Source organism: Choloepus didactylus, chromosome 9, assembly GCF_015220235.1.
Source record: "Choloepus didactylus isolate mChoDid1 chromosome 9, mChoDid1.pri, whole genome shotgun sequence".
NCBI classification, from domain to species: domain Eukaryota; kingdom Metazoa; phylum Chordata; class Mammalia; order Pilosa; family Megalonychidae; genus Choloepus; species Choloepus didactylus.
In genome coordinates this window covers 91731297-91752228 of record NC_051315.1, presented here as the reverse complement: position 1 = coordinate 91752228, position 20932 = coordinate 91731297, and the positions used below count along the sequence as shown (strand labels likewise).

At 39.1% G+C, this 20932-nt stretch overlaps 1 protein-coding gene across 6 annotated transcripts in view; it reads right to left on the bottom strand.

Moving 5' to 3' along the window:
* Window positions 1-20932, bottom strand: part of SPATS2L (spermatogenesis associated serine rich 2 like) — a 194604-nt gene that overhangs the window by 112187 nt on the left and 61485 nt on the right. Inside the window, exon 1 of one of the 6 annotated variants that reach the window (XM_037849413.1) lies at window positions 2915-3314. The exons of the other annotated variants lie outside the window; for them this stretch is intronic. The gene's annotated coding sequence lies outside the window, so the exon portion shown is untranslated. Of the gene's footprint in view, window positions 1-2914; window positions 3315-20932 lie in introns of those variants that run through there. 6 annotated transcript variants of the gene reach the window in all.

Genomic DNA, 20932 nt, shown 5'->3' with positions numbered 1-20932 from the left:
AAAAGGTGTGAGTACTATCTCTGATCTTTCAACTGTTCAGGAGACCACTGCCCAGACCCCAGAGCACAATAGGGGAAGGGGGGTACCTGAATGCCAGCTGAAGAGAGAAACAGCTTTCCTTCTATAAAATTGGGACTTTTTCTAAATTTAATATTATTTTCCCTTGCTTAACTAAATATCTTTCATTTTTGTGCCCTTCTTTCTTTTCCCTCAATCCTTTGTTATTCCTTATCTAGTCCTGTAATTACTGAGGTCTCATGTTCCAAGTGATTTAGCTCTGTCTTCTGTGGTTAATTCCCATAGTTTAATAAAAGTTCATGTGTGGTACCTTGTTCCTTAGAGGAAAAGTTGCTTTATTAGGAATGAGGAAATATAAATAATGGAGTAGAGAATGGTGATTGAAATGTGAATTTCATATGAAGATACTTAGATTTGTTTCTTCTATTTGGAGGGAAAAAAATCTCAAGGTTGCATTTTTATTCAAAGACACGTGAATGTACTAAACCCACTCTTAGAACAACTTTACTGAAAAGCATTTTAAGGGCAAATGTCAGAAAAAAATTTTCATATTTAAAAGCTCTGGCAGCCTCTTTTGAAAAGCAGGGTTAGCTTTTGGTTCAGAAATGTCACTGCCTACAAAGTTCTTTGTGGGGGAAGAAAGAAAATTGAATGTTTTATTTAAACAGGTCATTAACCGTCAATACTTATTTGAAAAGGCCTGCTTCCAGAGGCAGATAAAAGCTTCCAATCACTTAGAATATCGCTTGAGCTGATCTAGGGCATGATGTGCTGATTCAAGTTTTAGACCTTTATGGGAGAACATCTTCACTCTACAGCCCTGAGTGCTTGTGTGGGAGGCAGAGTTTCTCTTCATTGTGTGCACTGCTGTGTACGCTGCACAGACAGAGATACAGCAAACGGAGCACAAAGCATACTTTAGGGCAGGCCTGGCTTTAAATTTTCATTTTCGTGCTGGCAAATGCTTGTGAATGAAAATTAACCATTTTTGCATAAAGTGCCAAACCACCTCCCCAGGGCAGCAGAATGCAAATAGGAGCAAAAGAGCAAAGGACAGCTAAAATAAATGCAGCAGATCTCAGGCAACGCAAGCAAAGGTGAGGAAGCACAGCAGGCTGTATTAGCATTCATCGGTGGCATGATTTTTCTATTTAATTTGAAATTATTTCATTTCATAGGTCTCTGGCAGCTTGAGAATATGAATAAATGCTTTTCTCTAAAAGTGACCCGACGCAGGCTCCTAGAAGGCTCCTTTTGATTGCTTGGCTTTAAAGCAAACCTGTGTTTCCATAGAGATGTGGGTGACCCTGATCTGGTGCAAGTACCCACTTGTATCAGCAATTCAATTATGCTCAGTTCTTTTAAGATTGTGATGATGTAACTCAAGTCTTTAAAATATGCCCATCCTCAGAGATGCCTCGCAATAGGTGAAGTGGCCAGCGTTATGTGAAGCAGAGAAGACGTTCAGAAGAATAATTTCTACCCTCTCCCACACACACCATAATCGGCTTTCTCTTAGAGTTCACACTGATTTGTTTCCATCACCCTTCCTCCTCCACTAAGCAAATCCCAGAGGGATTTAGACACGATCAAGCAGTTCTCCTCCTATTCCAGAGAACCAAGTACCAAACCACAAACTCCCCAAATGTCGAAAAGGAAATAACATGCTTTCCCTATCTTTCCTTCCTTCCCCCCATCTCTTCTACTAGCTATGGGGGATTCTGGCAGAAAGGGCAAACATTTATTAACCCCTACAATGTGCCACGCTCAGGGGGGAATGCTGGCAGTGGTCACATGCTAACTTACCTAGCTCTTAATGCATAAACAGCAGTGCTCTAAGTACTTTCCATATAATAACCCATTTAATTCTTTTAATAACCCTATGAAGTATGTGCTATTATTATTGTTATTCACAGTTCACAGAAGCAGCAACTGAAGCACAGAGAGGTAAGCTACTTAGGTACACAGATAAAAAGCAGCTGAGTTGAGATTTGAACCCTGGACCACCTGGCTCCAGCACTCTTGCCCACCCCCAACCCCCACCCAAATTTACAGATCAATAATGGAAACAAATATGTTCATAAAACACAGAAAAGAGCCACAAGAGGAGGCGGGGAATGAAATTAGAATGTAGACTAGGGCTGGAACTGACCCAATTCAAGGTCTGAACAGTACAAAACACTGGGGCTGTGTTCTGCCCAGCTTCCAAGTCTCATCCCAGAGACACAGGCACCACCGAGTTAGGGGCACTCTCAGTTACAGGAGTGGGCATCCACTGCACGGAGCAGTGCAAAGGCCCTAACTGCTGAAATGAATACCATGTGTGGACTTCGGCTTTTACAACTTTATACACCATCCGTTTAAGGACAACACGGCACAATCATCTCCCAAGAAAACATGGATTGCAGTTCTGCAATGTAACTCCAGACTGGCAAAGAGAAACTCTAAACTTGGCAAACGAATGCTATATGTTGCATAGCTAACTGTGAGGAAGCTGGCTCATTTGCCATGGAACAAATACCCGTAAGGCAATCAACATCTCTTCAGAACATATTCTGTTTTCAAAAACCCCTGTTCCAACAATATTCCTAGCTCAAGAAGGCAGAAGTCTCCTAGCAGACATTTAATGACTTTCTCAAAGCAGCAGAGAAAGTCAGGTTCTTCCTACTTCCTTGAAATGTCACCGGCACTAGCTAGATAAAGCCAGTATCCAATGTACTACCTTAAATACCTTGGCATTTCATGGGAAGGAAATAGCTAGGGGGCTTAGCCAGGGCCTTGACATCCAGCAGAAGAGAACTCACAGACAGCCCATCCCCTCGTCTTGTCTCATGTCATCCCCCCACCCCCTTACTCTTCTTCCTAAGGCTTCCCAACAAAGTCAACCTCAACTCACTTTTTAAGGTTTTCTGGTGTTCCAAATCAGGGCTCCCGGTGCATGGTTCCGAGCGGCTGGCTTTCTCAATGGAGAGATAACGCCTGAGCCCCAGTTAGCCACCTTTATCAAATGCGTTCACTGTGGCCAGTAAGTCATCTCAGTAGTGACGCAGGTGGAGCCAGAAACCGGGGTAGGTGGCAGGATCCTGGGTGTGGCTGAGTAATCACTACCGGCTGGTGGCTTCAGCCGCGTGAGGCTCGGAGGGACTCACCTTTGGACAAACAGCTTGTTCTCTTTTTGAAAAAATGCCCGATGTTTTTGCCTTCAGGCCCTTGTTAGTGAATTCCCAGTTCTCATTCTTCCTATCTCTTGTGAAGGCACAGCCATAAGTTGCATTTGTAAACTTTACACTGACTGGCCCAGAGGCTAAGAGACGGGACAGGCTGGGCTGCAGTCATGAAGCCAAAGGTCAGTTTCTAGGTATGGTCGTCCTCCGAGGGTTTCTAACCTTCCGGTTGACACCAGGGCCGCCATATCAATGAGTGAACAAACATTCCTCGCATGGTACCCTGAGGCTGTCCCTCACCCCTCCCCCTTTTAACACCAGGTCCTGGTTTAATGTCTAACCGGAAGCATCTGTTAGCCAATTTTGCACTAAATAGATAGTGTACTGTAGTGCCGAAGGGTCTACACATTTTATCAGGGGCCATGATCTCATCCAAAGGAATGAAGTCCTTGTGGTGAACTTCCAGACTTTCCTAGCAAAAAGCTAGTATGAGGAACGAGGGGTGGGGAAAACCACTGAGGGCAGAATGGAGACAGTTCTTACCTATCAGGTAGTTGCCTGTTCTACCTACAGGCAAGTTGGTCCTATACACATTCCCTCTGTTTGCTGGTTGATTTTTTTTTTTTTTTTTTTTTGCAATTCAGTTTTACTGAGATATATTCACATACCCTATAGTCATCCACAGTTACCATCATATAGTTGTGCATTCATCACCAAAATCAATTTTTGAACATTTTCATTACTCCAAAAAATAAAAAATAAAAATACAAGTAAAGAAGAACACTCAAAGCATCCCATCTCTCCATTCCCCCATTACTCATTTAATTTTTGTTCCCATTTTTCTACTCATCTGTCCATACACTGGATAGAGGGAGTATGAGCCACAGGGTTTTCACATCACACAGTCACACCATGTAAGCTACAAAAGTTATACAATTATCTTTGAGAATCAAGGCTGCTGGGTTGCAGTTGAACAGTTTCACGTATTTTCTTCTAGCTATTCCAATATGCTAAAAAACTAAAAAGTGATGTCTATGTAACGCATAAGAGTAACCTCCAGCATGACCTCTTGACTCCATTTGAAATCTCTCAGCCACTGAAACTTTATTTTGTTTCCTTTCTCTTCCGCCTTTTGCTCAAGAAGTCCTTCTTGATGCCAGGTCCAGACTCATCCCTGGGAGTCATGTCCCATGTAGTGGGGTGGGCAGTGAGTTTACCAGCCCAGTGGACTTAGAGAGAGGCCATATCTGAGCAACAAAGAGGTTCTCTGGGGGTGACTCTTTAGGCATAATTATACGTAGGCTTAGCCTCTCCTTTGCAGTAACAAGCTTCATAAGGGTAAGCCTCAAGATCTAGGGCTCGACCTTCCAAATTGGTAGTCCCCAGTGCTTGTGAGAATAACAGTAATTCCCCAGGTGGGGAAGTTTAATATTTCTGCATTTTCCCCAGTCCCTCAGGGGGGCTTCGCAAATACATTTTATTCTCTGCCCAGATTACTCTGGGATGTATTGGGATTTCACACTAACCTGTACAAACAGAGCAGATCTCACTCCCTATTCAAAGTTCCATGCAATTTTTAAAATTTTTTTAAAAACTAACAAATAAGTTCTGCTTCTTCTTAGAAAGGTGGTACTTCCCCTCAGGATTTGGCCTCTCTTGATCCCAACCATCAGAGCCCATCTCACTCACTGCTCCTGGGCAAGGTCAGCCTGCAAAGCTGTCCTATGGTACACGCTGCCTCTGTTACTAACCACAGTACCTCAGACCCTTGAATAAGCACAAAGACGAAACACTGCCTGTTTTCTGCTGTTCAGGTTCCTCCTTACCCTCTTGTGATTGATAATTACAATTTACCAAGTTTGAATAACAGCTCTGCCTCTTACCAGCTTTGGAATTCAGACAAGTTACTCAACCTCTCTATGCCGCCATTTCCTCATGACTGACATGGTGATAATAATAGCACTGACTTCACAGGGTGGTAATGGAGATGACACAAGTTCATATTTGTGAAGTGATTACAACAGTGCCTGGTACATAGGAAGTGTCATAAAAATGCTGTAAGACAAATATTCTCAGTAGACCCTCCAAAGTCCTATGTGGTAGTACGGTCACCATCTGATGAGGGGTGGCGCTGGCCATTGGAGTCCGACCTTCTGACCATAAATTGCCCCACTTAGCTCTACCTCATCTCCTCCCCATTGACAATGCTACCTTAGAGTGGCTTCTGGGGGGGCAAGGACAACTCCAAGAGGAGTGGGTGGAGACCGTAGCCTAGGGCCTGACTGCTGTGCTGCTAAGGGGGTATAAATTCTCAGGGTTCTGTCTGTGTCCACAGGGTCATTCATTTCCATGTTCTTGAACTATCAGCACCAGCAAAGTAAATCCACTACTACAATACCTCTTCCCCACAGAAGAGTTGAAACCCATGCCAGGTCATGGTTTCCTGCTTGGTGACTACCAGATGTGATCATGCTCTAGTGACCAAATTCATAGCTAAGATAATTGTCTTTAGAGGACAACAAGCAGTTATTGACACAGAAAGAGCAAAGTTCAAGCAAAGCCGTGGGGATAATTAGAGAACAATCTAAAAGTTACCAAACCTCCATCATACATGCTAATTCCAGATAATTGTATCAAGATGGATAAAAGAGAACTAATATGATTTTAAAGCTCTTGAGTTTCCTCTTAAGCAAGCACAGATAATAAAAGCTCATTTTGATCATTTTATCATATGCTTGAAATTCTAGAGGTCATATTTATTATTTTAGTAAATTCTTCTATTTCTAACTAATAAAAAATAGAAATTAGTCACCTGAAGTATGCTATAATGGGAAAATTAATAAATACTTCCAAAGTGCTTCAAATATATGAGACGAATAGATTTAATGAATTACAGAAAGAATCACCTCCTTTTTAAAAGCTTGCCTCTGATAAACTCATCTTTGTATTTTTCAAAGTACCTAACACTGAGCCTTTGACATATAAGTACTCAGTAAAGACATGTGGGAAAAGAGGAATAAATGTTTTCATTTTATTCTTTCTTTCTTGGCTGCAATGAGTTTTAATAATTTGTTTCCCTGTTTTTAACATCTAGTACTATATGTTCACTTTAAATGCCACCTTTAAAATTAGCAATGTCAAATGCTGTTCTAGCCACATCAGTTCAACCCTGCAATGTTTTCTGTCATCACTGGAGTCTATGTTTAATCATGAGCACCAAAGCCCTCCACATCTTCCCATATCAGGCCCCATGTATTCCATCTCTTTAGCCAGTAACTTCCCAACTTCCTCTTATTATATTTTCTGTTAATCCTGAGTCTTGTATTCAAGGTTCACCAAATCACTTAGACTAGCCTAAGTGAAGACTGAAAGTTGACCTTTTCCATGGAATCTGAGAAAAAAAGGTAATTGGTTTCAATTCAGTGCTAAACACATTCAACCACTAACATTATTATATACCAAGGTAACTCCACCGATAGATAGGCATTTTATTGCTATTGGTGCCCATATGGATAAACATTATAGACTAAACCTCCTCATTGCCTGTACTGTCCATCCTTCTAGTTTATGGCATAAAAGGCTTTAAAGCAGACACCATGTTTTCTCTACTTTGCACTGAGCTCCAGCCTGCCGAATGGTCAACCCACATGGGGAAATTTGGAAACCAGATGCTTGCGAGAATCTATAAGCTTTAGCAATATATAGTTTAATCTCTTCCAAATCATTTTTCTAAAGATTGAATGAATCAAAACTGTGTTTCGTATAGTAACTCAAATATTGTACAGGCCTCTCGACTAAATATAATACCATGTATTATTTCCCTTTGGAAGACTTTCTGTTATTCATCTAATCTACCTTAAAGCAATTTTGAGGTATAAATGTATTAGATTTTGATCACCTGTTTGAGTGAAATAGATGTATCTATCACAGCCTTGATTCCATTTATACCTATTCTTGGCAGACTTGTAGAGAAAGCAATCATGATTGTCTTATTTTTTGCTAATGCTAAAAATTTCATGATCCAGCTGTAAAACATGTCCTCTGAGTTTGCTTCCCAAGTGCTGGACACTGAATGTGGAAGGGGGTCCGTGTGTGTGTGTGTGTGTGTGTGTGTGTGTGTCCCCATAGGGAATGAGACTCAATGCCTTTCTTCAGAAGTGTATATTGTCAGACATGGCGGGGCCAGGGTATCAGAGCCAAGATAAATAAGAATGCCAGTAGCAGAATCTTAAAAAGAATTCCAAAATGACTACAACCACATGCACAAAAGAGGCTTCTGTAAGGGTGAGGCAGCTTTAGTGTAGGTGGGTTGATTTGAAGAGGGCTTCAGAGAAGAGGTGCTTTCTGGCCCTGGTGTTATGGGGATGACATTTCAGGTAAGTGGAAGAACAGAACAGAAACCTCTCTGGCAGAAACAAGTAAGTATGTGTGAAGCCAGAAAGAAGACCTACCTGCTTAGAGCATAGGAATCAATCAATAAATATTTATTAAGGTCTACTATGTGTCTCGACTAGGTGCAATGTGTTTAGCTAATTACAATGCAGCATAATTTTAAGACTGGGTTTTGAAGGAAGGCAATAAGCAATTAGGTGACATAAGAAGGCAGTTTATGAGGAGTGTTATATGGTGCGGTTTCCATTATATTCTGGTCCTGTTTGTAATGCAGCACAGAGTTAACATCTTTGTTACACTTTCCTTTTTGTCATCAGGATCAAAATGGGACAGTTTTTCTCATCCTCACCCTCCACCTCAACTTTCCCTCCCATTCCACTGTCATTTTGGTTCAACAGTTCGGAATCTAGATCCTATCCGTTTTCTCTGTAATTTGAGTGGAGAATTGGATCTTATTTAAAAAAAAAAAATCACTTCAACTTGATGCAACTTGTCTTTCATTTGTGAAAACATATAGTTCCAAAACAAATAAAAGCTACCTAGTTGTGTTTCACTCAGCTCTAGGAAAGCAATTCATGAATTATATTTAAGACTTCATTTGGTTTTATTTCTGCCTAGTTTTACATCCTGGGCAATAACCAACAACTAATATTATGTAGACTACCAAACTCAGTCTTCAAAAACAGAGAAGCAGACACTGAAAGGCTACTTTTTTTTTTCACTAAATGCTTATTTTACAAACAAGAGGAAGTATTAGAGAAAGAAAATGATTTCAAAATTAATCTACTATTGTGTCTATATCTGAATGGCTACCAGGTGTACTTAACTTGGTTTCAGTTTTTATTTCAAGGTTTCAAACAACACATGACTAGACAGCACGCAACCACTCTAGATGCCTCATGGAAAACATGGAGTAAAGACTGAGGAAAGGTGACAAAGACCACATAACTGTCAAAGTTTTAGTCTAGTTTATAAAAGACCATGCTGCATGATGGGAAAAAATATCACACATTCTCCTTCTAACCTCTGAATAATCAGCTTCTTGCTTTACAAAGTCATCTCATGTCTGATAGCACTGTCATAACTTATAATAACTGGCATTTGCTGAGCACATTCATTCATTCATTCATTCATTATTTAACCAACACTTAGTGAGTACCTGCTCTTGACAAGCACCATCCTATGTGCTGGGGACAGAGCAGTGAACAAAACAAACAAAAAACCCATCGGGCACCAGACTTATTGACTTTCTATCTGTATATTTATTTCGCTAAGTCCTCACAATCCCTCCTGCAGGATAGGCATTATTATCCCCATTTTACAGATGAGGGAACCAAGGCTTATTAAAGTTAAGGCCAAGATCCCAGAGCCAGTCAATAGCAAAGCTGGGACTCAAACCTCTGAATCCAACTTCCAATCTTGTGCAGACTCTACTAGTCTGGTGTCATTGTTTTGGCTCAATGCAAATAAAGGGAATAGTTTAAAAAATTATTGTCATGGATAAACAAAATGTTATATATATATATATAATGGAATATTATTCAGCCATGAAAAGGAATGAAGTTCTGATATGTGCAACAACATGGATGAATCTGAGGACAGTGTTGAGTGAAATAAGCCAGACACAAAAGGACAAACTTTGTAAGATCTCACTGATAGGAGATAATTAAAATAAGCAAACTCATAGAGTCAGAATCTAGAATATAGGTTTTCAAGAGTTGGGGTAAGAGTAGGGAAGAAGGAGTTAATGCTTAAATTATAGTTTCTGTTTGGGGTGATGGAAAAGTTTTGTTAATTGATGATGGTGCTAATAGCACAATATTGTGAACATAATTAACAGCAATTAATTATATATTTGAAAACTTGGCTAAAAAGGGAAACTCTACATTGTATATATGTTACTAGAATAAATTAAAAAAAAAAAAGGATTGTACAACACAGTGAACCTGAATGTAAACCATGAACTAGAGTTACTAATACAATTATAATATTTTTTCATCAATTGTAACAAATGTACAAAACTAACGCAAGGTGTCAATAATGGGAAGGGGGGCAGTAGTGTATGGGAACTCTGTTTTCTCCTTATGATTTTTCTGCAAACTACAACTTCTCTATAAATTTTTTTTTTAAATATTGTTGATTCATTTGAATTAATAATCTTCGTATTTACACAAGCTAGAATCATAAATGTAAATCTGGCTTGGTTAAAAACAAAAGCCAAAGAGGAAAAGAAAAGGTATTCGTGGAAGGAAGAATTATTTTTTCTCAGTGCTTTAAATTTTGCTCTCTCCTGAGTGTAACAAACCACTGGTACCAAGTTGTATTAGTTAGGGTTCTCTAGGGAAACAGAATCAACAAGAGATATCTATAAATATAAGATTTTATAAAAGTGTCTCACATAACTGTGGGGATGCACGAGTCCAAATTCTGTAGGGCAGGCAGCAAACTGGCAACTTCGATGAACGTGTTCAGTGAACTCTTCAGGAAACGAACTGGCAACTTCGATGAACTCCTCAGGAAACACTTTGCTGGTCAGCCGAAGAAGTGAAGGTCCTCTATCTGTCTCGCTTAAAAGTCTTCAACTGATTGGATTAAATCCAGTTGATTACATTCTCTCATTGCAGATGACACACCCTTTGTTGATGTAATCTGTCACAGCTGCAGTCAATTGACTGATGATTTAATAAACTAGCCTTCTGGTTTGTTAACCAGCCACAAATGTCCTTGCAGTAATGGTTAGGCCAGTGCTTGCTTGACCAGACACCTGGGTACTATCATTTGGCCAAGTTGATACATGAACCTAACCATCACACATACCCTTTCCCAAACCATTTCCCATATTCTTTTTTACAAACCATTTCCCACAACCTTTCCTTCATTTGCTATCTCTCCTTGCTTCTTGTGCTTTCTTCCTGTTACATCTGGCGTCTTTAAACGGCAGGAGAAGCTTTTTTAGGAGGTATTGAATCTTCCATCATGAATCTGTTTGAGCACAGGCTGATGGCCCCTAATTGAGGATGTTGGGGAAGGAATTCACTCAGTTTAGGGAGACGGAGGACCTCTGAGTTCCCTATAACTGTGGGATTTCCAAAGGGTAGACAATGTAGTTTTTGTATTCATTCCTCAGTCTGTACCCCATTTTTTTCCATGAGGCATCTAGAGAGATCTCATTCCATCTTAGCCATATATTGTTGGAAAGCTTGAAATGAAATCTGAAACCACCCGGTTAAGTGCAGGTGATACTTACTAGGCCTATTCCTAGAAGTCAATTATTTCCTTTGGGCTTTTTGTGCCTAGGAGTCTGAGCAATGGAGGGGCAGCAGGAAGCATAACCATCATGAAAAGACTTTGCCTGCAGGCAGGGCCAGAAACATCTCAAAATATATGGCTTTGTTGGAAAACAATTTGTGACTTATCATTTGAAGCAAAATTTAAAGGAGTTTTCACCAGGAAGGCATAAACAAGTATCTTCTAACTCAGACATTTGAATCTGATTTGGTTTGTACCTCAAGCCAATTCTCATGAAAGACATCTCCAGGTCTCAACCTGTCCCCAGTCCTGCCAGTTGGTGCAGCTCCAAAACTCAGGCATCTAATCAGTTCCTCACTATTTATTTCACAGAGAGAGGCCCAGTAATAGTTAAGCTTTTTTGGAATCTTGGAGTTACAAGAGACTTCGAGCTCCCCCATCTTCCTGAACTACGAATGGATCCTCTCTCCACAACTTCATTAAGTGGCCACCAGCCTCAGATGAAACAAATTCCATGATGGGAAACTCACCACTTCACAAGGCTTCTGCACAAGACAAATTGAGTTAAGTTCTTAGCTAAAATTGAGTCAACTCTCCCTTCCTATAACTTCCCATGTATTGCTCCTAGTCTGCCTTCAGACACTCCAAAAGTCTGACCACTCTTCTAGAACTATTAAATTCCTCCTAAGTATGCTTCCTCTATTCTAGTACAGAATCAGTCATAGAATCAAAGAATGTTAGAGTTGGAAAGGATTTTATAGATCCCTAAATTATTTTAAAATATAAGACATTTTTTACTGTCAGAGCCTCAGAACTTCACTTATGAGAGTGTGCTTATACACATGACGTAGTCTGGAGTCTCCTTACCTCCTGATCATTTATATACACACATACACACACACGATGGCTTTATACTTCTTTTAATGCAGCTCAAGATTGCATTTTGTTGACAATCCATCATACTATATGTTACTCATAATAAACCTACAGTCCATTAAAATCATCAAGACTCCTTCATACAAATTGTCAGTAAGCTCCGTTTCTTCCCTTTACTTTTGCAGTTGATTTTTTTTGGAACCTAAGTCAACGAGTTTATATTTGGTTCAAATGAATTTTGTTCATTGTCATTTTCCCCCATCTATTAGAGTTCTTTTGGGTACCAAATCTATAATTTTCTACTTTAATCGTACATTTTAGCTTGGTCATTTATAAATTGAAAGACATGATTTATGTCACTAATTCCATTAAGTAAAAGTCTGGGTTTTAATCATAGCTCTGTCACTTAAGAATTGTGTAACCTTGAGAAAGTTCCTTAAAGCCTCTGTACCTCAGTTTATTTGTCTATAAAGTGGGGATAACAGAGTACCAACCACAAAGGATTGTTGTGAGGATTAAATAAATAAATATGTGAAGGTATTAGAAGAGCATTTGACATGTGTGCCAGTTTGGATATATTATGTCCCCGAAAATGCCATGTTCTCTGATGCAATCTTGTGGGGGCAGACATATTAGCGTTGATTAGGTTGGAATCCTTTGATTGAGTGTTTCCATGGGATGTAACTCAATCAACTGTGGGCAAGAACTCTGGTTGGATAATTTCCATGGAGGTGTTATCCCACCCATTTAGGGTGGGTCTTAAGTGAATCAGTGAAGTCCTATAAAAGAGTTCACAGACAGAAGGAGGTGCTGCAGCCAAGAGAGACACTTTGAAGAAAGCACAGGAGCTGAGAGTGGAGCCGGAACACAACCTGGGATCAGCAGATGCCAGCCATGTGCCTTCCCAGCTAACAGAGGTTTTCCAGATGCCGTTGGCCTTCCTTTGATGAAGGTATACTTGCATTGATGCCTTCAGTTGGACATTTTCATGGCCTTCAGACTGTAACTTTGTAACCAAATAAACTCCCTTTATAAAAGCCAATCCATTTCTGGTATTTTGCATAATGGCAGCATTAGCAAACTGGAACAACATGTAAGTTATCAATAAATGTTAGATATATCTATTATTTTCATCAAACCCCCATCATTCAAATCTTGATAAAGAGAAATCCAGAATAAAATAGAAGCAGATGTCTACAGATCACACTCTGAGAGCACATAGACCAGTTCTTTAGTTTAGTTTCTCTTTGGGTTTGGTTATGTAAACTTAGTTCTGAGTCAACTTAACTATTCAGTTATGCAGCTCCTATTTCTCCCATTCAGTACACAATGAATTCCTGAGAGACTGTGAGAATTGCCTTGATGAAAGTCATATATGCCATATTTATTACATTTTCTTCATCCTGCAGTAGTTACTCAGTTGAACAGGAAAACACTTAGTCCTGCCTAACTTCTTCCTGTTGGTACCTACTGATGGTCATTTCCTATTCTGAATTTCTAAAAAGTTTCAAAAAAAATTTCTAGAACTCTGCTGGAGGGATTTTATGTTTTCTCCTTTTGTCTATCTTCAGGCTTTTTAGGCTTTTTCCATTCTCTGAAATCCCCCCAAGATGACTGACTACAGTTAGAGAGTCATAGCTGCTAGTGTTGTCAGGTCTGTAGATGGCATCTGGAGACCCCAATATACAACAAAGGCCTAAGGATATAGTATCATGCTGTTGTGGGCCTTAATTCCCTCTTGGGGTTTTTTCTTCCCTTACCAGGTGGGAAATCGTTATCCTTGATTAAAATGCAAGAATAAGAGTTGATGAATAGTCTTGTGTTTTTCTCTTCAGAGCTCTTGCCCCTTCCTTGTTCTTTTTTCTACAAAAGTGAAACAAAATTCTGCAATAAAAAATGTGATAAAAATAGTACTCCAGTCCTGGCAGAAATTCTGTCATTATCAGAAATGGGCACAACTCACTTGTTTTCTAGCACTCTAGTTTTCTGTATCTGGCTTATTTTGTCACCTTCATTTTCTATAGGATTGTTCCTTGCCAGCTTTTTAAGTCTCTTTTGTTGTTTTTAGGATTTTTTACATACTTCAACTCCCTCTGGACTCTAATCTTCCTAAAACAATTCTAATGGGATTATCTCCACCTTTGGTATTTGTTCTTGGTTATTTGCCTTTCCTTGTATTTTTCTTTAAATGGCCTTTTATATTTTGAGTTAATTCAAGCATGACCTTGGTAGCCACAGTCATCTCCCTTCTTCATTTTTGAGACCTTTCAAAACTCTAGTTCTAATCATTCAAAAACTCATGGACTATTAGACTTGGAGTGTATGTGTGTGAGAATGTGTGCATTACCACTTGATAATTCTCAGACACATTCATGATAGTATTATCAGAATTTGATTGTTCTCTTTCTTGTCTCTGTCTTTCTCCCTCTTTGTTTCTGCGTGTATAGTTACTAAGTACCAGCTATGTGCCAGACACTTTCCAGGGCGTGGGGATAGAAAGATAAACATAATAAATTCAACACTGCCCTCCTGAAGTTCAAAGTTTCACAATAAATAGAGATGAGTACAAAGGCAATTATAATCCAGCACAATACTGAATTTGAGCAGGAAGGTGTGAGGAGGTTTGAATGAACATAGGAAAGACCCTGATCCAAACTTAAGGGCTGGGTTTCTCATCTCCCAGTCATCTTCTCTTTTAAAGTCTCAGGCTATAGAATCTTACCTACTTCTCCAAAATATTTGAAATTTTCCTTCCTCGAGTCTACAGTACGTGTCTGGATATATCCATCATCTACTCCTTGGCTATCAAAACAGCTAAGATGATACAGTCATGATCTTCCAAGTGTCCGGCACATAGCAGACAATCAACAAACATTTGTTGAATAAATGGATAAAGGTTCATTTCACTTCTATTTTACTAACTAATCTCTTCTTGGTTAAAATTAGACCCAAAATAGCAGTTTCCTTCATTTCCTTTACCTTCCTAGGGATGAAAATTGTGAGGCAAACTGTCATCTGAGACCATGTTTTCGTTTAAATATGAATAAGATTACAGCATATGTCCAAACAGCTTAAGTCTTTGATCACTCCCATTATTTCCTGTGTCATTTCTGTACTCTTTCAGGAGTAAATTATACCAATCTATTTCTTTATTCACTCAACTACTGAGTGTCTACTTTGTGCCAGGAACTGTGTGGGGCCCTGCATTTTTTTCTTTATTCTTTTAACTCCACCAAGTGTTTTCCCTGTGTGTCCTCTCTTGGGTCTTTGGATTCCCATACCTCTGCCTCCCCTAGAAGGTCTGGATTCCCACTCCAGGAGAACAACCCACTGCATTATTCCAGTGAAAGGGTTCATTTTCCTTCTATTTCTTCTCTGCCACATGTTTTGCCCTTGACCAACATTTTATGTATATTAGTTAAAACACGATTTCTCAATCTTTTGATAATGAAAACCTTATTTTCCTCTAATGCTATTTGGAATATCAAATTAAGTATAGTAATTATTGTCATTTAAAAAATCAAAGCTATAAGACAAAGCACTACCGAATCCTTACACTACAACCCTTACTACTCATTAATTAAGAATCACTGATCTGAATGATGGAACTGAATAATAGTTTAAAAGAATATAGATACATTTATGATATCACTCAGTTGATCATCAACATGACCAGTAATCTTTAAGGTTTGAACTTTAATCTACATGCTTCATATACCCCATGTGTAGCATAAAAATTAGAATTCACTTTCAATTGGAATTCATGTAAATATGGATATTACTTTCTTAATTTATTTATCCTACTTAAAAATTTTGCAAAGAAATTTAAGTAATCTATAATCAGATGCAAAAGCTATCTCCCAAACAAACCACATTTTATGTTCCATATAAAATAAGGATGCACTCTTGTTTTCTTGAAAAGTATAGATTTTTATCAAGATTTCTGTACAAGCATTGAGTCATCAGATCGCTTTGGCTCTGATCTGAGTTCAGAATAATTTGTCAAATAGATAAATAACAAATGGAGAAATCCATCTGTCTCTGCTTGTTTCCTGATGTGTTGCTAACAGAGTGTGCTCTGATCACATGGGGTCATGGCCACCTGACCTGGATGTGGGCTTTGCTGAGTAAGGAGGTCAGGGATCAGTAAAGATTGCTAAATAAGCAAGGATGCCTGTAAGTAATGGAAAGAGAGGGGGGAAAAAACAGTGCTGATTAACCTATAAAACTAGGCTAAATACAGTTTCGTCCAAAGACAAAAGAAATTCTGCTCCAGGCAAGAAAACTTACAATTAAAATGAGGGAATAAAATTCATTTGTAGTGAGTTTACTTAGACTACCTGTGTTTTATACCATCAGGTATATCATTTCAATAATATTGATTAAGATTTTGTAATAAGGTAAAGAAACAGTTTTGAAAACATTTCAGTCCATTTTCAAATCTTGAATTAGTCATAATCACCAGAAAATGTAGAACAAGTTTAAGAAAAATTAATTGTACCTATGAAAACTCCTAGTAAACTACTACTTCATTTTATTTCATACCTACACATTAATGAAATACCTAAAGATGTTTACTTTGCTAGCAAGAAGTATCTGAGACAGGGTGAGATCCTGATTCCTATGGTAATAAGCTTTAGGAATGTAGAAGATAGCATCCTCCAAAATGTAAAATTCTCAAGTATAACCTTGTAATTTGACATTCTTCTACCATGGAGTTAACTTACCAGACCTCAAGTGTGAGCTAATGTAATTACTAACATTTGACATTCATAAATTTACTGTGGGCATGTTGCTTTTAAAAAAAATTGCTTGCAAATATTTCACACATATAATATATGGTATTACACCTATTACCAACTGAAGTCCATGGATAAACAAAATTTGCAGATTTTTCTTATTTGGTACTGCTTTTCTCACCTGATGGCTTATTTAATTATCTTCACTTGAAATTCTTAGTACAGCAAAATATTTCATTAACTACCTCTGGGTAAAAACAGATAGTCATAAGAATAAAAAAGTAGATAGAAGCAGAAGTTATTATTTCCTCGGGCTCAAAAAGCTCCTTTCAGATATATCATCAGCCTAATGAAGAAAGTGTCCTGCAATTAAATAAGCCTTGGGTCAAGGACAAAAATACCAACCCCAAAACAAGTAAGAATCTGTTGACCATTAATGTATGTAAATGGATGGAGTGAAATTATCAATCCATGTTCAAGAAATGAAGTCCATGACCATACCCCAATTTATCATTTGCATATGATTGCTGGATGGCCAATGAGTTGCATTAGGATTCCAGTATGTTCATGTTTGAAAGGAACTTCGTATGATCTCAAATAAATTTCTCTTTTTATAAATGAGGAAATGGAGGTCCTAAATGTATAGGGAACTTGTCAAAAGTCAACAGAAAGTAGTAAGGGCCAGGACTTAAACACAGGTCATCCATTCAAGAAAATTTTACTGAGTACCTCCTACATGCCTAGATTTGTACCAGGTACTAGGTAGAACAACAAGAAAGGAAATATGGACCCTGGCCTCAAGGAACTTCTATTCTGGTGAGGGTGACCAGACACAATTCAACATAAGCTTTTTTTTTTTTTTTTTTTTGACTGTTCCACAATTTTTTTTTAAAACTGATACAACAATACAGGTGTAGCAGCAAAACTAACCAATCAGGCATAAAGATTTTATTCAACATAAGCTTTTATAGGGCAAGTGCAAGGTATTATTAGAGCACCTTGAGTTGAGGATTAGGTGGGGGGTGGGGGGGCACCTAATCAAGATTAGGGGGTCAAAGAAGGTTTCCAGGTGGAAGTTACATCCTAAGCTGGGCCTTGAATTAGCCAGGTGAATGGTGTACAGTGAAAAGGGAACAAAAGGGAAAGAAAATGATCCCAGCAGAGGAAACAGCATACTCCAAAGCCCAGAGGCAAAAGTAATTCAAGCCTGAGTGGGATCTTTGATATTCCTAGAATGGAATGAAAAGAGAGGAGATGAAGCTAGAGAGAGGAGCCTGTAAATCAGTATCTCAACTTTATCCTGTGGGCAGCAGGGTGCCCCTAAAGGGTCACAAGCAAGGGAGAGAAGTGGTCAGAGGGCTACTTCAGAAACAACTCTGGGAGAGTGAGGAGATCAGATTGCTGTGGATAGCAAGAAAAGTCTGTGAACCTTAATACTGGAAAGGGGGCATCCTGTCCTTAGAAACAAACATCCTACGGATAAAGGCATATGCTTTCTGGTTGAGCCATCATCTGTATTAAAACTTTTGTTAGCCTGAGTATATCACTATAGTGTTATACTGGGTTCACAGGAAAGTGCATTGTGTGCACCCTGAAGACTGAAAATTGAGAAGTCTTGCCCAAGCAACCAGCCAGCAGCAGCAGGCCCAACCAGCAGTCACACTGCTGTCCCAGTTAAACCAGTACCCAAACCAGCTCCCATCCTCCCTTAGCTTCCCTCCCTTGTTTCCTGAGCTGCAAATGGGGTAATAATATCTATTTCATAGTGATGTTGTGAGGAAAAGATGACATATGTAAATGCATACAGCGTTAGCACTTAGGGAATTGAATGCCGTTCTGTTGGTTTCTTTTCCTGTGATAATGCACAAGCTGTTTTCTGTGAATTTAACTGACTCAGTGAAGACAGAAAGAACCTATGGCCCTCACTTCATCTTACACCAGGCTCTATCCAACTGACTTAATTGACTTGAAGCAAGTCAGTGAATGTTCTGTAGTGAAGATTCTTATTTTCAGCATGATTTTTAGTCATTTAAAAAACAAAGCAACTTACAGTCATTAAGTTAAAAACGAAAACAATACACCTAAGTTACTTAGACTGCCTCCCTCTGGAACAGCAGCCCCCATCTAAGAGCTTCCCTCCCTCGCTTGGACACTCAGCAGATGGCCCTTCCCTCCTCTCTGCCTGTTGGGAACTTCCCTCCCCCACATGTCAAAAGATCCCACCAAGGCTTCAGGTAGGTGTTTCTTTAGTCAGAGTCCAAAAGGGAGAAGAGAGTCGGGTGGGGAGTTGCTTTGGGGAAGGACCGAAGAGTTGGTGGCACATGAAAGGACCTAGAAGGAACTTCCAACAACTGGGCAACAAGTGAAATAAAAACATCCTCTGAGATTTGAAATATAAAATCAATGCACGATGAATCTGAGGCGAGATCTGCAAGATCACCTTAAAGTAACATGGTCAGTACAAAGACTTGACTGTTGTCATTGGCATAATCAAAGAAAGAAGTCTACCAGCAACCTAAACATGGGAAAAGTACACTCAGAGCACAAACCCTGCTCATCTAAACACTGGCAAGTACATGATAAATCACTCTGTTCCCAGGCTAAGTACTTTCCACAAATCATTTTATTTAATGCTTAGAACAAACCTGTGACATAGATCATTCTATTCTACTTGTTGAAAAGGAGAAGAAACTGAGTGTATTAGTGTGTTACTGCTTCTGTAACAAATTAATACAAGCCAAGTGGCTTAAAACAAAGCTAATTTATTATGTTAGAGTTGTGTAGGTTAGAAGTCCAACATGGGTCTCACTGGGCTAACATCAAGGTTGGCAGAGTGGAATTCCTTTCTGGAGGCTCTAGAGGAGGATCCATTTCCTTGCTAGCATGTAGAGTCTGCCCACATTCCTCCACTCAGGGCCCCTACCTCCATCTTCACAGCTAGCAGTATAGCATCTCTCTGATAATTCTTCCATAACCACATCTCCCTTGACTGACCTCAGCCAGGAAAGGCTCTCCTCTTTTGAGGACTCAGGTGATTAGGTTGGGCCCACCTGGATATTCCTGGATCCTTACCTTAATCACATCTACAGAATCTCTTTTTCCACGTAAGATAACATATTCACAGGTTCCAGACATTAGGCCATGGACATCTTTGGGTTTTGGAGAGGTTCACGGACTTGATACCATCCAACATCCAAATTATGTAACTCCTCTTCTTGCTCATTTTGTAACTCAACTAGTAGCTTTCTGATGGATTTTGGCTTCTTCAGATGCTCTATTACAGGGAAAGAATGGCCCACGGATGTGCATGCTCAACCTCTCACTGACCACTTATAATCAAGCACCATAATGTGATCTACCATGAGCTCTGTTAGTTGCAATTTTTTCTATCAGTGCTGAAGTTTAGAAACATGGCAGGAAATTTATTCAAGTTTTGTCAAGTTATTCAAGTTTGAGTGAAATAGGAAGGGAGGGAGGGAGGGAGTAAGGAAGGCAAGAAGACAGTATTTTGAAGAATGCTTCTTTCAGAAAAATGTTTCACAGAGAAGGGTGGAGAAGGTATGGCCCAGTGAACTGTAGCTAACCATGCACTCTCATCAAAGTATTCTGCCTTTCATACTTTTATAGATGGTGGCTCCTTTGAGTAAAAGGTTCTGAGGCTAACAATGATTCAAAACAACTGAAATAAGTGGTTCTTGGCTGATAGAGAAATCTAATTCCCACATATAACATGGGAAATAGTACAGATTATAGAGACACAGATAACACTTTCAAATTCCAGACCCTGGGCAAGTTCCCCATTCTCTCCACACCTGTTTCTCATCTATACTAGATTTAACAACCCTTTTCTGTTTTTATTCACTGCACTCCCATCCCCCCCCCCCCACCAAGACTTTTTAGACAGTTTGTTCCTAACTGACCTCCTCCCAAGAAAATTTAACACCAGAGATATTAAATATATCTGTTTATATACTATACGGCCTTTGAAGGGCCATAAACCATTCTACTATCTGATTTTTTCACTCCCCAAGAACCAATTGTCACCCACTTGTGGAGGATCCCTCCCTTGTTGAGAATGCATGATCTATACCAATGGGAATACTAGTAACACCAAAGTGGGCACATATTGTTTATCTTTCACCAAAAGCTCTCTGATTTTCCTCTGTGGGACCGTCCTCCTCTGCTCTGAAGCAGCTGTTCAGTTTGGGTATTACTGATCCAAGGCTTAAAGTTTGGGCTGCAGAAATTGGTGCAAAGAAGGTATATAATAAGCACACAACAAATCAGAGCTCTTATTATAATTTCTACAATAGGCAGTAGAAATGTTAGCATTTGTACAGCAAATAAATGATGAGCTGAGAAACACATTTAAAGTGCAATTTTTAACATCCCTTGGACACTTAAAAAATTAATCCTATACTCAGGTATAGCTATATATTTATTTTTTGTTCATGATTGAAATAATGGATGCCCCTGATCTAATTATGCCTTGGT